The 20,516-nt window shown below is 37.7% G+C and overlaps 1 protein-coding gene across 1 annotated transcript in view; it reads left to right on the forward strand.

The window, feature by feature from the left end:
• LOC106003318 (gamma-aminobutyric acid receptor subunit gamma-3) overlaps positions 1-20,516 on the forward strand; it is an 89,278-nt gene that overhangs the window by 14,366 nt on the left and 54,396 nt on the right. The gene's annotated exons all lie outside the window — the stretch shown is intronic.

A 20,516-nucleotide genomic window follows, 5' to 3' on the forward strand; every position in this document is an offset into this window, starting at 1 on the left:
GTTAACCATCAATGGGCATTAATCACAGCAACAATATCATTCTCACAGATTGTTGTTGCTTATTGGCAAAACTTAGACTATGTGAACCAGAAAATCAATTCACTAGTAGGATGAGTGTTTACAAAATAAAATTAAAAATACAAATATTTCTTTTAGGTGTTTCTTTATTTGGTATTCACATTCTTGTGTTGTAATGTTTCCAAGTACTATTCTTAGCTTCACATCATCTTTCTAGGATCCCCAGAATGTTCTTACAAATATGACTGCAGCTGGGGAGATCTGATTTGATACCCCACTTCCTACTGAGGGAATTCCCAGGTAAAGCATTCTTCTTTGTATAGAAATGCAAGGTTAATAGGATTCATATCCAACCTAATGGATATGAAAAGGAGGTACTATGAACCCCTTAAAGTCCTAAAGCAGCATCATGACAAATGTCCAACTTTGCCATGTTGATCACTCTCTTCATAATATTTTTTATATAGATAGATAGATTTATTTTTTCACTCATTCATTCATTCCAACCACTCATTTATTCATTAATCTAACACCCAATTAAAACTCTGGTTACAATTGAGGTTTGAAAGAAAGTGCAGCTGGAATAAATGGGAAGGAATATTTCTCATATATAACTGTGAGAAATTTCTGTGGACTGAAGATAATGTGACATGGGAGTGTGGTAGCTGGAGGCCCCAAGGATGAGAAAACATGCTGTACCTGCACACCCCAGTATGCTGTTCTGTATGTGTTTTTCTGGCCAAATCCAGCATGAATTTAGGTGTCAACAATTAAGACAGTTTAATGAATATTCATGAAACACAGTTGTGTGGCTAAGTGTGTCTGGCATTTTGCAACATAGACGATCACCAGCAGTACTCTGATGACGTTTTAGAGAATCCCTGTTAGAAAAATATCTTTTTACTTTCTTAAATTTTGTTTGACGAGGTCTTATTTATTTATTTATTTATTTATTCAAAATTTTATTTTTTTCAGTGCTCCAAGATTCATTGTTTATGCACCACACCCAGTACTCCATGCAATACATGCCCTCCATAATACCAACCACTGGGCTCACCCATCCCCCCAACTCACTCCCTTCCAAAACCCTTCCTTCATTTCTCAGAGTCCAAAATCTCTCATGCTTCATATCCCCATCTTATTTCCCCCAATTCACTTTTACTTTCCTTCTCCTAATGCCCCCATGTTATTCCTTATGCTCCACAAGTAAGTGAAACCATATGATAATTGAGACTTTCTGCTTGACTTTTTTCACTCAGCATAATCTCCTTCAGTCCCGTCCATGTTGATACAAAAGTTGGGTATTCATCCTTTCTGATTGAGGTATAATATTCCACTGTATATATGGACCATATGTTCTTTATTTTTTTCTTTTCAGCACAACAGTATTCATTGTTTTTGCACCACACCTAGTGCTCCATGCAATATATGCCCTCCCTAATACCCACCACCTTGTTCCCCCAACCTCCCACCCCCTGCCCCTTCAAGACCCTCAGGTTGTTTTTCAGAGTCCATAGTCTCCCATGGTTCACCCCCACTTCCAATTTCCCTCAACTCCCTTCTCCTCTCCATCTGCCCATGTCCTCCATGTTATTTCTTACGCTCCACAAATAAGTGAAACCATATGATAATTGACTCTCTCTGCTTGACTTATTTCGCTCAGCATAATCTCTTCCAGTCCCATCCATGTTGCTACAAAAGTTGGGTATTCATCCTTTCTGATGGAGGCATAATACTCCATAATGTGTATGGACCACATCTTCCTTATCCATTCGTCCGTTGAAGGGCATCTTGGTTCTTTCCACAGTTTGGCGACCGTGGCCATTGCTGCTATAAACATTGGGGTACAGATGGCCCTTCTTTTCACTACATCTGTATCTTTGGGGTAAATACCCAGGAGTGCAATTGTGGGGTTATAGGGAAGCTCTATTTTTAATTTCTTGAGAAATTTCCACACTGTTCTCCAAAGTGGCTGCACCAACTTGCATTCCCTCCAACAGTGTAAGAGAGTTCCCCTTTCTCCACATCCTCTCCAACACATGTTGTTTCCTGTCTTGCTAATTTTGGCTGTTCTAACTGGTGAAAGGTGGTATCTCAATGTGGTTTTCATTTGAATCTCCCTGATGGCTACTGATGATGAACATTTTTTCATGTGTCTGATAACCATTTGTATGTCTTCATTGGAGAAGTGTCTGTTCATATCTTCTGCCCATTTTTAGACCATATGTTCTTTATCCATTCATCTTTTGAAAGGCATCTTGGCTTTTTCCGAGTTTGGCAATTGTGGTGATTATTGCTATGAACATTGTGGTACACATGGCCCTTCTTTTCACTACATTTGTATCTTTGGGGTTAATACCCAGTAGTGAAATTGCAGGGTCATAGAGTACCTCTACTTTTAATTTCTTAAGGAATCTCCACACTGTTTTCCAAAGTGGCTGCACCAACTTGACTTCCGACCAACAGTGTAAGAGGGTTCCCCTTTCTCCACATCTTCTCCAACACTTGTTGTTTCTTGTCTTGTTAATTTTGGCCATTTTAACTTGTGTAAGGTGGTATCTCAATGTGGTTTTGATTTGAATTTCCCTGATGGATAGTGATGATGAACATTTTTTCATGTGTCTAATAGCCATTTGTATGTCTTCTTTGGAGAAGTGTCTCTTCATGTCTTGTATTTTTTGACAGGATTATGTTTTTTGGGTGTTGAGTTTGAGGAGTTCTTTATAGATCTTGGATATCAACCTTTTGTCTGTAGTGTCATTTGTGAATATCTTCTCCCATTCTGTGGGTTATCTCTTGGTTTTTGACCATGTCCTTTGCTGTGCAGAAGATTTTGATCTTGATGAAGTCCCAAAAGTTCATTTTTGCCTTTGTTTTTATAGACAAATGTCATTTCTTATTTTCAATCTCCAAACTCAAAATGATGATGACAATAATATAGAATTACACATCTCTTTTTTTCTGAGAAGATTAATGCATTTGGAGCATTATCTATATAAAAGTTTCCCAGAATCATTGTGAAGTCTGAAGAGGATGGATATTATTATTCAATATTTTTAAATAGGTATAAATAATTCTATGGAACTTAACTGTGAAATAGAAAAACATTGTAGAACCTCTCAATCTTAAGGTTAGTTTTCCAGTCTCTAGGTGTGTTGTCAACACCAAGTACTTTGAGGTGGACTGTCGTCATTATTGCATCACATCATCACAGAACCTATGTAAGCATAATCTTCATTAACCCCAACATCTTTTGGGTGTGAAGCTGGGCAGCCACTTTTGTCTGACTGGTCCTACTTTTCTCCATTAACAGGAATATAAGAAGTATTATTTATATTACTCTGAAACTTTGATATAAAATAATAAATATGTTCACCTAAATTTTGCAAACACTGTTTAAGAGCATGAGTGACTTAGGGGCTCTTGGGTCACTCAGTGGGTTAAAGCCTCTATCTTTGGCTCAGGTCATGATCCCAGGGTCCTGGGATCAAGCCCTGCATAGGCTCTCTGCTCAGCAGGGAGTCTGCTTTCCCCTCTCTCTCTACCTGCCTCACTGCCTACTTGTGATCTCTGCCTGTCAAATAAATAAATAATATCTTAAAAAAAAAAGAGAGAGAGCATGAGTGACTGTATTTGTTTCCTGGGGCTGTTTTAACAGTAGCATGGAATAGTTATTTTACAGTTCTGGAGGTGTTAAGTCCAAATTCAAGGTGTCATCAGGATTATTTCCTTCTGAGCATCGTAAATGAGGATCTGTCCTAGCCCCCCAACCCTGACTTGTAGATGACATTGTTTCTGTGTCTTCATGTCATCTTACTTCTCTCCGTGTCTGCTCTGTGTTCAAATTTCCACTTTTGTATAAGAATATCAGTCATATTGGATTAGGAGTCCACCCTACTCCAGTTTGAACCTCATCTTAACTAATTACATTTGTAATGACTATTATTTCCAAACAAGGTCACATTCTAAGGTACTGTGTCTTAGGACTACAATACTTTTGGGGGAACACAATTCAACCTGTATCAGTAACCTAGAAAGTATCACATACTATGAAAATCAGTGTTTTAATTGTATTTGGAAATGAGTCTTTCTCTGTCTCAAACAGATTCTTTACACTTGGATTCCCTTAAGGATCAGTGTTATCTCTGAAGTAGACTGTTTGCAATCACTGAGAAGAAAACAAGCCATGAACCAGCCTTGTTAACATGAATGTGACCTGTTAATAGGCATCCTCAGCATCACCTAGTAGGTGGTAAGAAATTGAGATTCCAGGGCCTCACCCCAAAACTTTTAGATCAAAATCTTTTGGGTAGGATCCCAGGATTCTAGATTTCATACCCTTCCAGTGATTCTGATTCTGAAGGTTGGCATACACTGGATGGATCAGACTAGATTATAGCTGGTGGATAAAAATTGCATTCCTGTGACTTCGAAGTCAGTGAAGAATAATCTACTATGATTTCTGACTGACTCAACACTGTGTTGCATTTCTTTTGCTACTAATGTTTTTGAACATTCTTTATCTAATCCTTTTACCTTCCTCAACTATTTCTCTGACGATGCTTGCAGAATATCTTTTCCTTTGTATTAGGTAAATGCTACCTTGTGAAATTAAAACCAGAAACTTTATATCTAAATATATAAAGTCTATAATTATAATAGAGAACATATCTACAGACATATCTCATAGAAATTGCTGTTTTGGTTCCAGACCACCACAGTAAAGCAAATATCATAAATTTGGGGGGTTTCTCAGTGCATATAAAAGTTATGTCTATAATAGACCATAGTCTATTAAGTGTGCAATAGCATATGTTTAAGAAAATAATGTACCTATCTTAATTGTAAAAATATGTTATTGCCAAAAAATGCTGTTATATGAGCTTTCAGCAAGTCATAATCTTTTTGCTTGTGGCAGGTCATTCCTTGGTGATGATGACTGCTGACTGACAAGGATGGCAGTTGCTGAAGGTTGGGGTGGCTGTGGCAATTTCTTAAAACAAGAAAACAATGAAGTTTGTCACATCAATTGACTCTACCTTTCAGAAACAATTTCCCTGCAGCATGCAATGCTATTTGATAGCATTTTATCCACAATAGAACTTTGAAAATTTAAGTCAATCCTCTAAAAACACTGACACTATTTTATCAAATAAGTGTATGTAATATCATAAATCTTTTGTTGTCATTTCAACAAACTTCACAGTATCTTTGCCAGGAGTAGACTCCATCTCAAGAAAACCACTCTTCCTTTGCTCATCCACAAGAAGCAACTCCTCATCCATTAAAATTTTATCATAAGATTACAACAATTTAGTCACATCTTCAGGTTCCACTTCTAATTCTAGTTCTCTTGCCATTTCCACTACATCTGCAGTTGCTTCTTTCACTGAAGTCTTGAACCTCTCAAACTCATCCAGGAGGATCAGAATCAACTTCTTCCAAACTCCTATTCATGTCGATATTTTTACCTCTTCCTATAAATCACTCATCTTCTTAATCGCACCTAGAATGGTGACTCCTTTGCAGAAAGTTTTTAATTAACTTCACCCAGAACTATTAGAGGAATCATCATATATGCTAGCTATTATTCTATGAAATTTATTTCTTAAATAATAATACTTGACAGTTGAAATGACTCCTTGAGTCATGGGCTACTATAGATGTTACATTAGTGGGCATGAAAAAAATATTAATTTCATATCTCTCTATCAGAGCTCTTGGGTTACCAGGTGTATTGTCAATGAGGAGTACTATTTTTGGAAATAAATCTTTTCTGAGCAGTAGGTCTCAATAGTGACCTTAAAATATTCATTAACCATGTTGTAAACAGATGTGCTAGCACCCACACTATAGTATTCCATTTGTAGAGCCCAGGCTGTAGATTTATCAGAATTATTTTTCTTTAAAATTATTTATTTATTTATTTAGTTAGTTAGTTAGTTAGTTAGTTAGTTTAGAGAGAGAAAGAGAAAGAAAGAGCAGGACAAGGGGCAGAAGGAGAGGGAGAATCTCAAGAACATTCCTTGTTGAGTATGGAACTCAACATGGGGCTCGATCTCATAACCCCAATATCATGACCTGAACCAAAGTTGAGTCAGATGCTTAACTAACAGAGACATCAAGGCACCCCAATTTAGCATAATTCTTAGGGGCCCCAGGATTTTTAGAATAGTAAATAGATGGCTTCAATTTAATGTTGCCCGCTGTATTAGCTGTCCTTTGAAGTTTTGAAGCCACATGTTGACTTCTCCTCTATAGCTATGAAAGTCCTAGACAGTATCATAATTCACTATAAGGCTTTTTCATCTACATTGGAAGTCTATTGCTTAATGTAGCCACCTTCATTAATTATCTTAGCTAGCTCTTCTAGATAACTTGCTGCAACTTCTGCATCAGCACTTGCTGCTTCACCTTGCACTTTTACATTATGGAGATGGCTTTTTTTCTTAATCTTCATCAACCAACCACTGATAGCTTCAGACTTTTCTTCTGCAGCTTCCTCAACCTCTCTCAGCCCTCATAGCATTGAAAAAAGAGTTTTACTCTGCACTAAGTTTTTTTCTTTTTTTTTTTTTTAAGATTTTATTTATTTGACAGAGAGAGATCACAAGTAGGCAGAGAGGCAGGCAGAGAGAAAGAGGAGGAAGCAGGCTCCCCGCTGAGCAGAGAGCCCGATGCGGGACTCGATCCCAGGACCCTGAGATCATGACCTGAGCCGAAGGCAGCGGCTTAACCCACTGAGCCACCCAGGTGCCCTCTGCACTAAGTTTTTCTTAAGGGAATGTTATAACTGTTTTGATTTTCTATTCAGACCACTAAAGCTTTCTTCATATCAGCAATAATGTTGTTTCACTTTCATATCATTTCCCTGTTCATTGAAGTAGCACCTTTAGTTTTCTTAAAAACTTTTCCTTTGTTTTCACAGCTTGGAATACTAGCACATGAGGCCTAGGTTTTGGCTTATCTCAGCTTTTGACATGCCTTCCTTGCTAAATTTAAACATTTCTAGCTTTTGATTTCAGGTGAAAGACATGTGACTCTTCTTTTCACCTTAACTTTTAGAAGCCATTGTAGGGTTATTAATTGGCCTAATTTCAATATTGTTGTATCTCAGGGAACAAGGAGGCTTGAAGAGAGGGAGAGAGGGAAACAGAAGAACATGACATTTTTCAATTAACTTTGTCATCTTGTAAGGGTGTTATTTATGGCACCTCAAAACAATTAGAATAGTCACATCAAAGATCACTTGATCACAGATCCTCATAATAAAAATAGCAATGAAAGAGTTTGACATATTAGGAGAATTATCAAAATGTGACACAGAGACACAAAGTGAGAAAATGCTATGGGAAATATAGTGCCAGTACATTTGTTGTGTACACAGTTGCCACAAACCTTCAATTTATAAAAAATACAATACCTGTGAATTGCAATAAAGCAAAGACTAGTAACACAAGGTATGCCTGCACCAGGTTGTTATTTTAACAACTAAATTGTGTATATCAATATCTTCACTGAGAAAAACATGCAGGAAATTTAGGATATATATATTGGAATTATTTGAAGTAAGTCAGTGGTGAGACATTTGGCTTGGGTTTTCAAATAATTATATTAATTTAAGAGAAGTAAACTATTTGTAGATATGTATACATGCACAGGTTGGTATATACAGATACATTTTCTTGCTCTGTCAGCTGAGAGGTTCTAGAAGCAATGACACCCCGGTATCAGTGAACCCAAATCTTGGTTTCTAATGCTATTCTCCAGTAAAAGGAAAGAGGGATCCTTGGAGGAATAATTGATTGTATGGCTGGGGCAGGAAATATATAAGTAAGATTAGAGCATCTTATAGTGCCAGGAAGAAAGAAAACACACAATGACAAGGTATGTCAAAGAGAAATAGAAGCCAACTAAAAGATGTCACAATTTTTAAAGCTGAAAAATTTGAGCAAAAAAATAAATAAATTAGTGTTCAACTATAATTCAAAAGTAAAATAAGTATACATGACAATTATCTGGAGTCCCTACTGACATAAATAAATGATTAAATAAGTAAGTAGGAGAAATTTGACAGATGTCCTGTGCATAAAAATTTACATAATAAATTATGTAGATGTTATGCCCTCAAGGAAAGGTAGACTAACTCCCACTCCTCAAGTTTGAACTACACATAGTGATGGAAAAAAATAATTTTACTAGGAAGACATCTGACAAACACTAGCTCATCCAGGGGATGAAGGTCAACAACAACAGTGATATAATGTCAGTGGTATGTATCTTTAAAATGATGCAATGAAAATGGTACTTTACCTCTGGTCATTTCCTCCCAAAATCACAGAAGCCCAGTCTAATAATGAGGAAAACAGCAGCAAATCACAATCAAGGGACATCCTACAAAACACTTTACTAGTACTTCTCACAACTATCAAGGTCAGTACAAACAAGGGAAGCCTGAAAATCTGTCACAATCACTTAAATTATATAGTATCCAGATTAGGATCCTGGAACAGAAAAAAGACATTAGGAGAAAACTTTAAAAATCTTAGTAAAGTATAGACTTTAGTTACTAATAAGGTACTAATATTGGCTAATTAATTGTATCAAATGGGCTATACCAATGCAATTATTAATAATAAGGGAAACTGGGCACCTGGGTGGCTCAGTGGGTTAAAGCCTCTGTCTTCGGCTCAGGTCATGATCCCAGGGTCCTGGGATTGAGTCCCGCATGGGGCTCTCTGCTCAGCCAGGAGCCTGCTTCCTCCTCTCTCTCTGTCTGCCTCTCTGCCTACTTGTGATCTGTCAAATAAATAAATAAAAATCTTAAAAAATAATAATAATAAGGGAAACTGAGTGTAATGACCGTGAGAACTCATTACCTTCACAATTTTGCTGTAAATCTAAAACTGTTATAAAATTTTAAAAAATCATAATGATCATAATGATGAAGATCTGCTTCCAATTATTTTTGAGTGGTTTGCAGTATGCCAACTCTTTACCTGAAATAAACTAAAAAATAAATGGATAGGATAACATTATAATCTCTTTGAAGACATCAGGTAGGTGCCAAACCATGACTTGAGGGTACAAAACCCTGGAAACGTGGACACCACATAGGAAGATGAACCCAGATTCTGTTGAGACTTTATCTTTGTGAGCATTTGCTGAGCATCTGGAAATAGAAATGAATTTTAAAAATATAGGTAAAGACTGTGGAGAGAGGGTGCTCTAAAAAGCTATCTCTTTGGGTTAGAGCATCAACAAAATTTAATAATTAAAAGCCCTTTGGGCCAGAATCCCAGGGGGAAAGAAGGAAGAGCAAATGAACTCTGTTCTCCAGACATTTCTGAATTCTGATACTATGAAGAGAAGGAAGTTAAAACAAGCAGAAACCTCTGAGAAGAAGAATAGTCTGACCGCTCATCAGTGTTGAGAAGACAAGAATTATCACTGGGGATGCACCAGAATTGGGGTCATGGTGAAGACACCAAGAACTCAGAATCCCTGAAGGGTTATGGCCTAAAGCAATTGTGAAAGAGACCAAAACAAAAAAATAAATAAATAAAAATAAAAACAAACAAGCAAACAAATAAAACCAACCACACACACAAAAATAAAACGTATCCTACTACTAACTGAGGCTTGAGTTACCCCAACTCTTCATTGTGATAGACTGACTAATCTCATACTTACTGGCCCTCCCCCCCCCAAAATAAACTGTCTTTGGAGGATCAAAAGAAAAAGAGTTTCATATAAATTTCACACAAGGTGTATGCTGATGCCAAATGAACAAAACCCAAAAGAAAAATGAAAGAAGATAAACACAGACCCACAGGTGATTAAGATATTGGAGTTAGCCAACAAACACTTTAGAATGGAAATAAATAATATTTTTAAAAGAACAGAAGAAAAGAGAAAATTATAAATGAAAATATTTATACTTTCACCAGAGAACAGGAATTTATAAAATAGGAAACATTCTGATGGATTATTTTAATTCAAGGATTTTAATTTTAAACACAAAAGATAAAGTTAAATTACTAGATAAAAATAGATAAAAGGACAAATATGACTACTAAACTATAAAAGAGATCAACAGAAAATATCAAAACTGAGGAAAAACATAGAAAGGAATAAATAATTAAAAAGATAAGAGTGTTTGGGCACCCGGCTAGCTCAGTCGTTAGAGCATGAAACTCTTAAAAATATAAGAGTGTAATAAATATGTGAGATATGTTAAAAAGCTATAATGTAAGTGAATTGGTAAAGAGAAAAATTAAAACTAAGTGCAATTGGAATCCCAGAAATGTAGGCCATAGAAAATGGGAAGCACTATCTGAAGAAATAAAGGCTTATACTTACCATAGATAAATGATGACATTCAGTCACACAGTAACACTTGTGAACTCCAGAAGATGTATAATACAAAGAAAACCACTGAACTGCCAAAGACCAAAGGCAGAAAGTATGTCTTTAAGCATGGAGAGTAAAAAAGACAGATTACCATCAAAGGAGCAAAATTAACACAGACATCTGACTTTGAATCCGAAATCAAGGCTGACAAAAGACAATGGAATTCAAAATGTGAAGAAAAACAGAATTTTTCTTTTCATTCGTAGGTCCAATTTAAGAAGCAAAACAAATGAACAAACAAAAAAAAAAAAAAAGAGAGAGAGAGAGAGAGAGAGAGAGAGAGAAAGACAAACAAAAAACCAGACTCTTAAACAACCTTGTGGTTTGCCATAGGGGAGGTAGTTGGATAGTTAGGGGTGTAAAGTTTTATAGGCAAGATAAACACAACACCAGGCGAAGTGGGTGCAAGGCAAGATTTATTAAAGGCACTCTCCAGTGAAGTTTCAGCGCTCAGGAGAAAAGGGGAGCCAGGAAAGTTGCGCCAGGAGGAGGTGGGCACCCTTAGGCGAGATTCTGCAACTCTGGAAACCAGAGTGGGGTAAGTTGCACTGGGAGGAAGTTGGCTGGGGGGTCTTTTATCTGTTTCCTGCATAGGTATCGGGTTACCTATGGAGATGTGACCTGGGCATACATCCTTTTGGCAGGAGAGTCAAGGGTGAAGGAAAGGGCTGGGAGGGTAGGGGAGGGGGGTGTGGATGAGGCTGCAAGATGGCAGGACCCAGCGGTCGTTTCTATTGTTCCTCCTGCACTCCTCGGAGCCCCGCCGACCTAACTGGGATATAATCACCCAAAATAGGTAAAAGGGGTTAACGCTACGCTTATCTTTATGAGCTCTGAAAAAACATATAGAGTTGTTGAATCATTATAGTGTATACCTAAGACTAGTATAACACTATATGTTAAGTATAGTTCAATTAAATATAAATAAAAAGAAACAATTTGATATCCAACAAAATAGGCACTAAAAATAAAAGTGAAATGAGATTTTTGTGATTTTTATAGCAAACGGCTTTTCTCTTTGGTTAAATGTTTAAGATATTTGCATACTAACCATTTATTTGCTGTAGCAAGGCTATCCATAATGTCCATCTGAACCTGAGTCTAGTTATCTAAAGTTATGTGGACAAGAGACACAGCATTTTTTATCCGAGTGTCAAAGCATCTAGAGCAAGGTTTGTGAAACGGGACCGGAAATGTGAGACACATTCTGTGGTGGGCATACTTATTATAAGCTTAGAGCATGCATCAAAGGAGGAGATCAAGTCAGAAGCCTGGGGCCTAGATTTAACTGCACTAGTAGATTGTCCCCTGGTGTGTTTTTGTTACAAAGTCCCAAATAGGCCCCCTAAAATACCAAAGTTGTTATTTTCAAAGTAACCATGGGAAAGGATTGCTCTTCCATGACTTTGGCAAAAGCCATACCATTTGATGAGAATGCCTGATATTTTCAAAGTTTATTCAGGCTTTAAGTTTAGCAGCTTTTCTAACTAATTCTCCAAAATCCCCCAAATTATTCTGAACATGAAATTTTATATATTCAATAGATAGGTCATGCTCCAGTTGAAATTTTTTAAAGTGTTTTCTCTAACAGTGCCCATGGTAAAAAGTAAGCCCAGAGGGTAGGAGCAATGGAACCAGACTGCCCAGCTTTGAATGCAGCAGCACCACTTGCAGCACCACTTACCTGCTATCTGACCTTGGGCAAGTTCTGTGATCCATGCATGAACATCTCTCATAAATGAGAAGGAAATTGCCTTTTCCTTTATACGGCTGTTGTGAATTGAAGTAAACTACCATACGTAACGTGCATAATTGCCATGCCTACATATAAATATTATCTTTTATTATTACCTTAATCCACTTTCTGTAAGAGGGAATTGTGAGATTTCTGCAGTTTAATTTAGTAAATAGTCCATTAAATCAACTGTTAGCATTTTATACAATGAGACATGCTTTAACATGGCACTAGAGTGAGATTTCTATCTTGAATGCAAATAGGAATATATGTTTAAAATAGCTCAGTAGAAGAAACTCTAAAAGTGGCTTCTTCTTGGCTTTTTGTCATATTTGTCTGAGTGCAATCTAAGTAATAAATCAGTCTGGGTTTTAAAGTCAGAATTTTAAAAATAGCGACAGTGTCTTTGTTCACAAGATTGACTGAAAAATCTTTCAAACCCACTGTGAGTCATCTTCTTTCTCTAATTCAGAAAGGAAATGTGGAAAAACCATCGCTTGGTTGAATGAACCGCTCACCCATTAAGAAAATTGAAATTCTATGATACAAATCACATCTGACTGTGTCTGCTCTTTTAAAATCAAATTTAATTAATTATTCCTTAAAAGCAAAATTATCTTTCCATGGGACCTGAACAAATTATAACACTTAGTATATGGTGACAGTGATATTTATACATATACCATTTTAAAGTTTTCATTTGCTTCTCATCCCACACTTTGAGGATGGTAGAACATGTGTAAATATCTTTATTAATACATAGGGGACTGAATCTCAGGAAGATTGTGGGCCATGTCCCACACACCCAATATGCACTGCAGCTGATGTTTGAGCCTGTTACTCTGAGATCAGTGTCTTTTCCATGACACATCTGAAACAACAAGTTAACATTGCTTCTTGCGGCCAACTCTCAATTTTCAGAATGTTTTCTTTTTCTTTTCTTTTCTTTTTTTTTTTTTTTTTGAGGTCTAAGGGATTTGGATGGTCTTTTTTTAAAATAATTTTTTATTTTTATAAACATATATTTTTGTCCCCAGGGGTACAGGTCTGTGAATCACCAGGTTTACACACTTCACAGCACTCACCAAAGCACATACCCTCCCCAATGTCCATAATCCCACCCCCTTCTCCAACCCCCCTCCCCCCAGCAACCCTCAGTTTGTTTTGTGAGATTAAGAGTCACTTATGGTTGTCTCCCTCCCAATCCCATCTTGTTTCATTTATTCTTCTTCTACCCACTTAAGCCCCCATGTTGCATCACCACTTCCTCATATCAGGGAGATCATATGATAGTTGTCTTTCTCTGGTTGACTTATTTCACTAAGCATGATACCCTCTAGTTCCATCCATGTTGTCGCAAATGGCAAGATTTCATTTCTTTTGATGGATGCATAGTATTCCATTGTGTATATATACCACATCTTCTTGATCCATTCATCTGTTGATGGACATCTAGGTTCTTTCCATAGTTTGGCTGTTGTAGACATTGCTGCTATAAACATTCGGGTGCACGTGCCCCTTCGGATCACTACGTTTGTGTCTTTAGGGTAAATACCCAGTAGTGCAATTGCTGGGTCATAGGGCAGTTCTATTTTCAACATTTTGAGGAATCTCCATGCTGTTTTCCAGAGTGGCTGCACCAGCTTGCATTCCTACCAACAGTGTAGGAGGGTTCCCCTTTCTCCGCATCCTCGCCAGCATCTGTCATTTCCTGACTTGTTGATTTTAGCCATTCTGACTGGTGTGAGGTGACACCTCATTGTGGTTTTGATTTGTATTTCCCTGATGCAGAGTGATATGGAGCACTTTTTCATGTGTCTGTTGGCCATCTGGATGTCTTCTTTGCAGAAATGTCTGTTCATGTCCTCTGCCCATTTCTTGATTGGATTATTTGTTCTTTGGGTGTTGAGTTTGCTAAGTTCTTTATAGATTCTGGACACTAGTCCTTTATCTGATATGTCATTTGCAAATATCTTCTCCCATTCTGTCAGTTGTCTTTTGATTTTGTTAACTGTTTCCTTTGCTGTGAAAAAGCTTTTGATCATGATGAAATCCCAATAGTTCATTTTTGCCCTTGCTTCCCTTGCCTTTGGTGATGTTCCTAGGAAGATGTTGCTGCAGCTGAGGTCGAAGAGGTTGCTGCCTGTGTTCTCTCAAGGATTTCGGTGGATTCCTTTCTCACATTGAGGTCCTTGATCCATTTTGAGTCTATTTTTGTGTGTGGTGTAAGGAAATGGTCCAATTTCATTTTTCTGCATGTGGATGTCCAATTTTCCCAACACCATTTATTGAAGAGGCTGTCTTTTTTCCATTGGACATTCTTTCCTGCTTTGTCGAAGATTAGTTGACCAAGAGTTGAGGGTCTATTTCTGGGCTCTCTATTCTGTTCCATTGATCTATCTGTCTGTTTTTGTGCCAGTACCATGCTGTCTTGATGATGACAGCTTTGTAATAGAGTTCGAAGTCCGGAATTGTGATGCCGCCAACTTTGGCTTTCTTTTTCAATATCCCTTTGGCTATTCGATGTCTTTTCTGATTCCATATAAATTTTAGAATTATTTGTTCCATTTCTTTGAAAAAGATGGATGGTACTTTGATAGGAATTGCATTAAATGTGTAGATTGCTTTAGGTAGCATAGACATTTTCACAATATTTATTCTTCCAATCCAGGAGCATGGAACATTTTTCTATTTCCTTGTGTCTTCCTCAATTTCTTTCATGAGTACTTTATAGTTTTCTGAGTATAGATTCTGTGCCTCTTTGTTTAGGTTTATTCCTAGGTATCTTATGGTTTTGGGTGCAATTGTAAATGGGATTGACTCCTTAATTTCTCTTTCTTCTATCTTGTTGTTGGTGTAGAGAAATGCAACTGATTTCTGTGCACTGATTTTATATCCTGACACTTTACTGAATTCCTGTATAAGTTCTAGCAGTTTTGGAGTGGAGTCTTTTGGGTTTTCCACATATAGTATCATATCATCTGCGAAGAGTGATAATTTGACTTCTTCTTTGCCGATTTGGATGCCTTTAATTTCCTTTTGTTGTCTGATTGCTGAGGCTAAGACCTCTAGTACTATGTTGAATAGCAGTGGTGATAATGGACATCCCTGCCGTGTTCCTGACCTTAGCAGAAAAGCTTTCAGTTTTTCTCCATTGAGAATATTTTCGGAGGGTTTTTCATAGATGGCTTTGATGATATTGAGGTATGTGCCCTCTATCCCTACACTTTGAAGAGTTTTGATCAGGAAGGGATGCTGTACTTTGTCAAATTCTTTTTCAGCATCTATTGAGAATATCATTTGGTTCTTGTTCTTTCTTTTATTGATGTGTTGTATCACATTAACTGATTTGTGGATGTTGAACCAACCTTACAGCCCTGGAATAAATCCCACTTGGTCGTGGTGAATAATCCTTTTAATGTACTGTTGAATCCTATTGCCTAGTATTTGCTGAGAATTTTCGCATCTGTGTTCATCAAGGATATTGGTCTATAGCTCTCTTTTTTGATGGGATCCTTGATGGTTTTGGGATCAAGATGATGCTGGCCTCATAAGATGAGTTTGGAAGTTTTCCTTCCATTTCTATTTTTGGAACAGTTTCATGAGACTAGGAATTAGTTCTTCTTTAAATGTTTGGTAGAATTCCCCCGGGAAGCCGTCTGGCCCTGGGCTTTTGTTTGTTTGGAGATTTTTCATGACTGTTTCAATCTCCTTACTGGTTATGGGTCTGTTCAGGCTTTCTATTTCTTCCTGGTAGTTTATATGTTTCTAGGAATGCATCCATTTCTTCCAGATTGTCAAATTTATTGGCGTAGAGTTGCTCATAGTATGTTCTTATAATAGTTTGTATTTCTTTGGTGTTAGTTGTGATCTCTCCTCTTTCATTCATGATTTTATTTATTTGGGTCCTTTCTCTTTTCTTTTTGATAAGTCGGGCCAGGGGTTTATCAATTTTATTAATTCTTTCAAAGAACCAGCTCCTAGTTTCGTTGATTTGTTCTATTGTTTTTTTGGTTTCTATTTCATTGATTTCTGCTCTGATCTTTATGATTTCTCTTCTTCTGCTGGGCTTAGGGTTTTTTTCTTGTTCTTTCTCTAGCTTCTTTGGGTGTAGGGTTAGGTTGTGTACCTGAGACCTTTCTTGTTTCTTGAGAAAGGCTTGTACTGCTATATATTTTCCTCTCAGGACTGCCTTTGTTGTGTCCCACAGATTTTGAACCGTTGTATTTTCATTACCATTTGTTTCCATGATTTTTTTCAATTCTTCTTTAATTTCCGGTTGACCCATTCATTCTTTAGAAGGATGCTGTTTAGTCTCCATGTATTTGGGTTCTTTTCAAACTTCCTTTTGTAGTTGAGTTCTAGCTTTAGAGGATTGTGGTCTGAAAATATGCAGGTAATGATCCCAATCTTTTGATACCAGTTGAGTCCTGATTTAGGACCAAGGATGTGATCTATTCTGGAGAATGTTCCATGTGCACTAGAGAAGAATGTGTCTTCTGTTGCTTTGGGATGAAATGTTCTGAATATATCTGTGATGTCCGTCTGGTCCAGTGTGTCGTTCAAGGCCTTTATTTCCTTGCTGATCTTTTGCTTGGATGATCTGTCCATTTCAGTGAGGGGAGTGTTAAAGTCCCCTACTATTATTGTATTATTGTTGATGTGTTTCTTTGATTTTGTTATTAATTGTTTTATATAGTTGGCTGCTCCCACATTGGGGGAATAGATATTTAAAATTGTTAGATCTTCTTGTTGGACAGACCCTTTGAGTATGATATAGTGTCCTTCCTCATCTCTTATTATAGTCTTTGGCTTAAAATCTAATTGATCTGATATAAGAATTGCCACTCCTGCTTTCTTCTGATGTCCATAAGCATGGTAAATTCTTTTCCACCCCCTCACTTTAAATCTGGAGGTGTCTTCGGGCTTAAAATGAGTTTCTTGTAGGCAACATATACATGGGTTTTGTTTTTTTATCCATTCTGATATCCTGTATCTTTTGGCACCGGCATTTAGCCCATTAACATTCAAGGTAACTTTTGAGAGATATGAATTTAGTGCCATTGTATTGCCTGTAAGGTGGCTGTTACTGTATATGGTCTCTGTTCCTTTCTGATCTACCACTTGTAGGCTCTCTCTTTGCTTAGAGGACCCTTTTCAAGATTTCCTGTAGAGCTGGTTTGGTGTTTGCAAGTTCTTTCAGTTTTTGTTTGTCCTGGAAGCTTTTAATCTCTCCTTCTAATTTCAATGATAGCCTAGCTGGATATAGTATTCTTGGCTGCATGTTTTTCTCATTTAGTGCTCTGAAAATATCATGCCAGCTCTTTCTGGCCTGCCAGATCTCTGTGGATAAGTCAGCTGCCAATCTAATATTTTTACCATTGTATGTTACAGACTTCTTTTCCCGGGCTTCTTTCAGGATTTTCTCTTTGTCACTGAGACTTGTAAATTTTACTATTAGTTGATGGGGTGTGCGCCTATTCTTATTGATTCTGAGGGGCGTTCTCTGAACCTCCTGAATTTTGATGCTCGTTCCCTTTGCCATATTGGGGAAATTCTCCCCAATAATTCTCTCCAGTATACCTTCTGCTCCCCTCTCTCTTTCTTCTTCTTCTGGAATCCCAAATATTCTAATGTTGTTTCGTCTTATGGTGTCACTTATCTCTCGAATCCTCCCCTCGTGGCCCTGTAGCTGTTTGTCCCTCTTTTGCTTAGCTTCTTTATTCTCTGTCATTTGGTCTTCTATATCACTAATTCTTTCTTCTGCCTCATTTATCCTAGCAGTGAGAGCCTCCATTTTTTATTGCACCTCATTAATAGCTTTTTTGATTTCAACTTGGTTAGATTTTAGTTCTTTTATTTCTCCAGAAAGGGCTTTTATATCTCCCGAGAGGGTTTCTCTAATATCTTCCATGCCTTTTTCAAGCCCGGCTAGAACCTTGAGTATTGTCATTCTGAACTCTAGATCTGACATATTACCAATGTCTGTAGTGATTAGGTCCCTAGCCTTCGGTACTGCCTCTTGTTCTTTTTTTTGTGGTGAATTTTTCCGTCTTGTCATTTTGTCCAGATAAGAGTATATGAAGGAGCAAGTAAAATACTAAAAGGGTGGCAACAACCCCAGGAAAATATGCTTTAACCAAATCAGAAGAGATCCCAAATCGTGAGGGGGGAGAAAGGGGATAAAAAGAGGTTCAAAATGGAAGAAAGGAAAAAGAAAGAAAAAAAAGAAAAGAATTTAAAAAAAAGAAAATATATAAAGAAAAATATAAAAAAGAAAAAATATATATATTAGATAAACTAGTTAAAAAACGTTAAAAAGAAAAGGGTAAAAATTTCAAAAAAATTTTTACCAGAAGGTGAGAAAAAGGAAAAAAGAAAAAGAAAAAATTAAATTAACTGCAAGACTAAATATATCACAGGGAGAAAGCCATGAGTTCCGTGCTTTGCTTTCTCCTCCTCTAGAATTCTGCTGCTCTCCTTGGTATTGAAACCGCACTCCTTGGTAGGTGAACTTGGTCTTGGCTGGATTTTTTGTTGACATTTTGGGGGAGGGGTCTGGTGTAGTGATTCTCAAGTGTCTTTGCCCCAGGCGGAATTGCACCGCCCTTACCAGGGGCCGGTCTGAGTAGTCCGCTTGGGTTTGCTTTTAGGAGCTTTTGTTCCCTGAGCGCTTTCCATAGAGTTCCAGAGGACGGGAATACAAATGTCGGCCTCCTGGTCTCCGGCCTGGAGGAGCTGAGAGCCCGGGGCCTCATTCCTCAGTGCGCCCTCAGAGAACAGCGCCCAGTAACTCCCGTCTGCCTGACCTCTGGCCATGCTCTGAGCTCACCAAGCCTGTGGCTGGTTTAAGGTAACACGGAGCTGTGAGCTTACTGTTGGCTCTGTCTCTGTAGCCTGCTTTCCCATTCCAATACCCACAAGCTCTGCGACACTCAGACACCCCCGATCCTTCTGTGACCCTGCGGGACCTGAGGCCACGCTGACCCCGCGTGGGCTTCGCCCAGGTTTAGCCTCTGGAGCGATGTCCCTCAGTGGAACAGACTTTTAAAAGTCCTGATTTTGTGCTCCATTGCTCCGCCGCTTGCCGCTTGCCGGGAGCCAGCCCCTCGCCCCGGGGTCTATCTTCCCGTCGCTTTGGATTCATGTCTCCGCCAGTCCTACCTTTCAGAAGGTGGTTGTTTTTCTGTTTCCAGAATTGCTGTTCTTCTTCTCTTCGATCTACTGATGGATTTGGAGGTGTTTGCAATATTTAGATATGCTATCTAGCTGATCTCCTGCTAGCTGATATAGTCTCAGCCTGCTACTTCTCCGCCATCTTGACTCTTCCTCAGAATGTTTTTTTTTCTCTAGTCCTATGTTGGGTGAAACTTTATTGGTATATTTCCTGCTGTGGCTGATATTGTATATCATTTTTTTGTTTTTGTTTTTGTTTTTCATTATGGAGTTACATTCTTGTTTCCAATCGTCTGATCAGAAGAAACTTCTTAAATTTTACAGTCATATAAGGACGGATGATAATTTAAAATCATCCATAAAAAGTTATATTTTTGGTGAAACTTAGAACTCTGGCAAGGAATACTCTAGCATATCCCCACGTTTAAAATGCTATTTCACAGATGACAAACCTAAGCCTTAAAAGCATGCTTGTTTGTGTAAGCCAGTGTCCAGCCTCAAGACAGCTATCGAGTGTTCTGAGTACACCATTCTAAAACGTGCTAGAGAAGTCCTGTTAGAATAAAATCAAACAACTTTCCAAACCCGGTGGTAAAGTCACCTGGCATACTTTTATTCCTGTCTACATCCTAGGAAGCATGTCACACCATACTTCTCCACAGTCCATTCTTCACCACCCTGGTTAACTTTACCCTTCATTTGTATGCATTGATATTGCCCAGCCAGGAAGACATTTTTAAGAATCAAACACCAGGTTGAATAGGACAACCATTTACTTTCACAATTCCTGACTTTGCCAAAGGTAACATTTAGCACTTTACAATGTATTGTGATTGAAATTTCAAAGAGAAAATATGAGACATGTAGAGAACAAGAACTCTAGAGCCATCCTGTCTGGGTTTAAATTCCAGGCTTTATACTTACAAGGTGTATCATCTTGGACAGTTATCTTACCTCTCTGAGACTCAGTTTTCTCGTCTATAAAATGAGAAAGATAATACCAGTGCCTGCCTCATAGACAAGGATTTTTTGAAGATTAAATGAGCTTTAAATGTTTCAGTAATCATTGTCTAGCATTACTTTTATGGGTATTTCTCAATACTGACCTATTTGTATCTCAGGGTTCTAGAAAAGTACATAGTTCTCTTGAAAAGAAAATACTTGGTAAATATAT

Source organism: Mustela putorius, unplaced genomic scaffold, assembly GCF_011764305.1.
Source record: "Mustela putorius furo isolate JIRA1106 unplaced genomic scaffold, ASM1176430v1.1 tig00003972_pilon_pilon_pilon, whole genome shotgun sequence".
Lineage (NCBI taxonomy): Eukaryota > Metazoa > Chordata > Mammalia > Carnivora > Mustelidae > Mustela > Mustela putorius.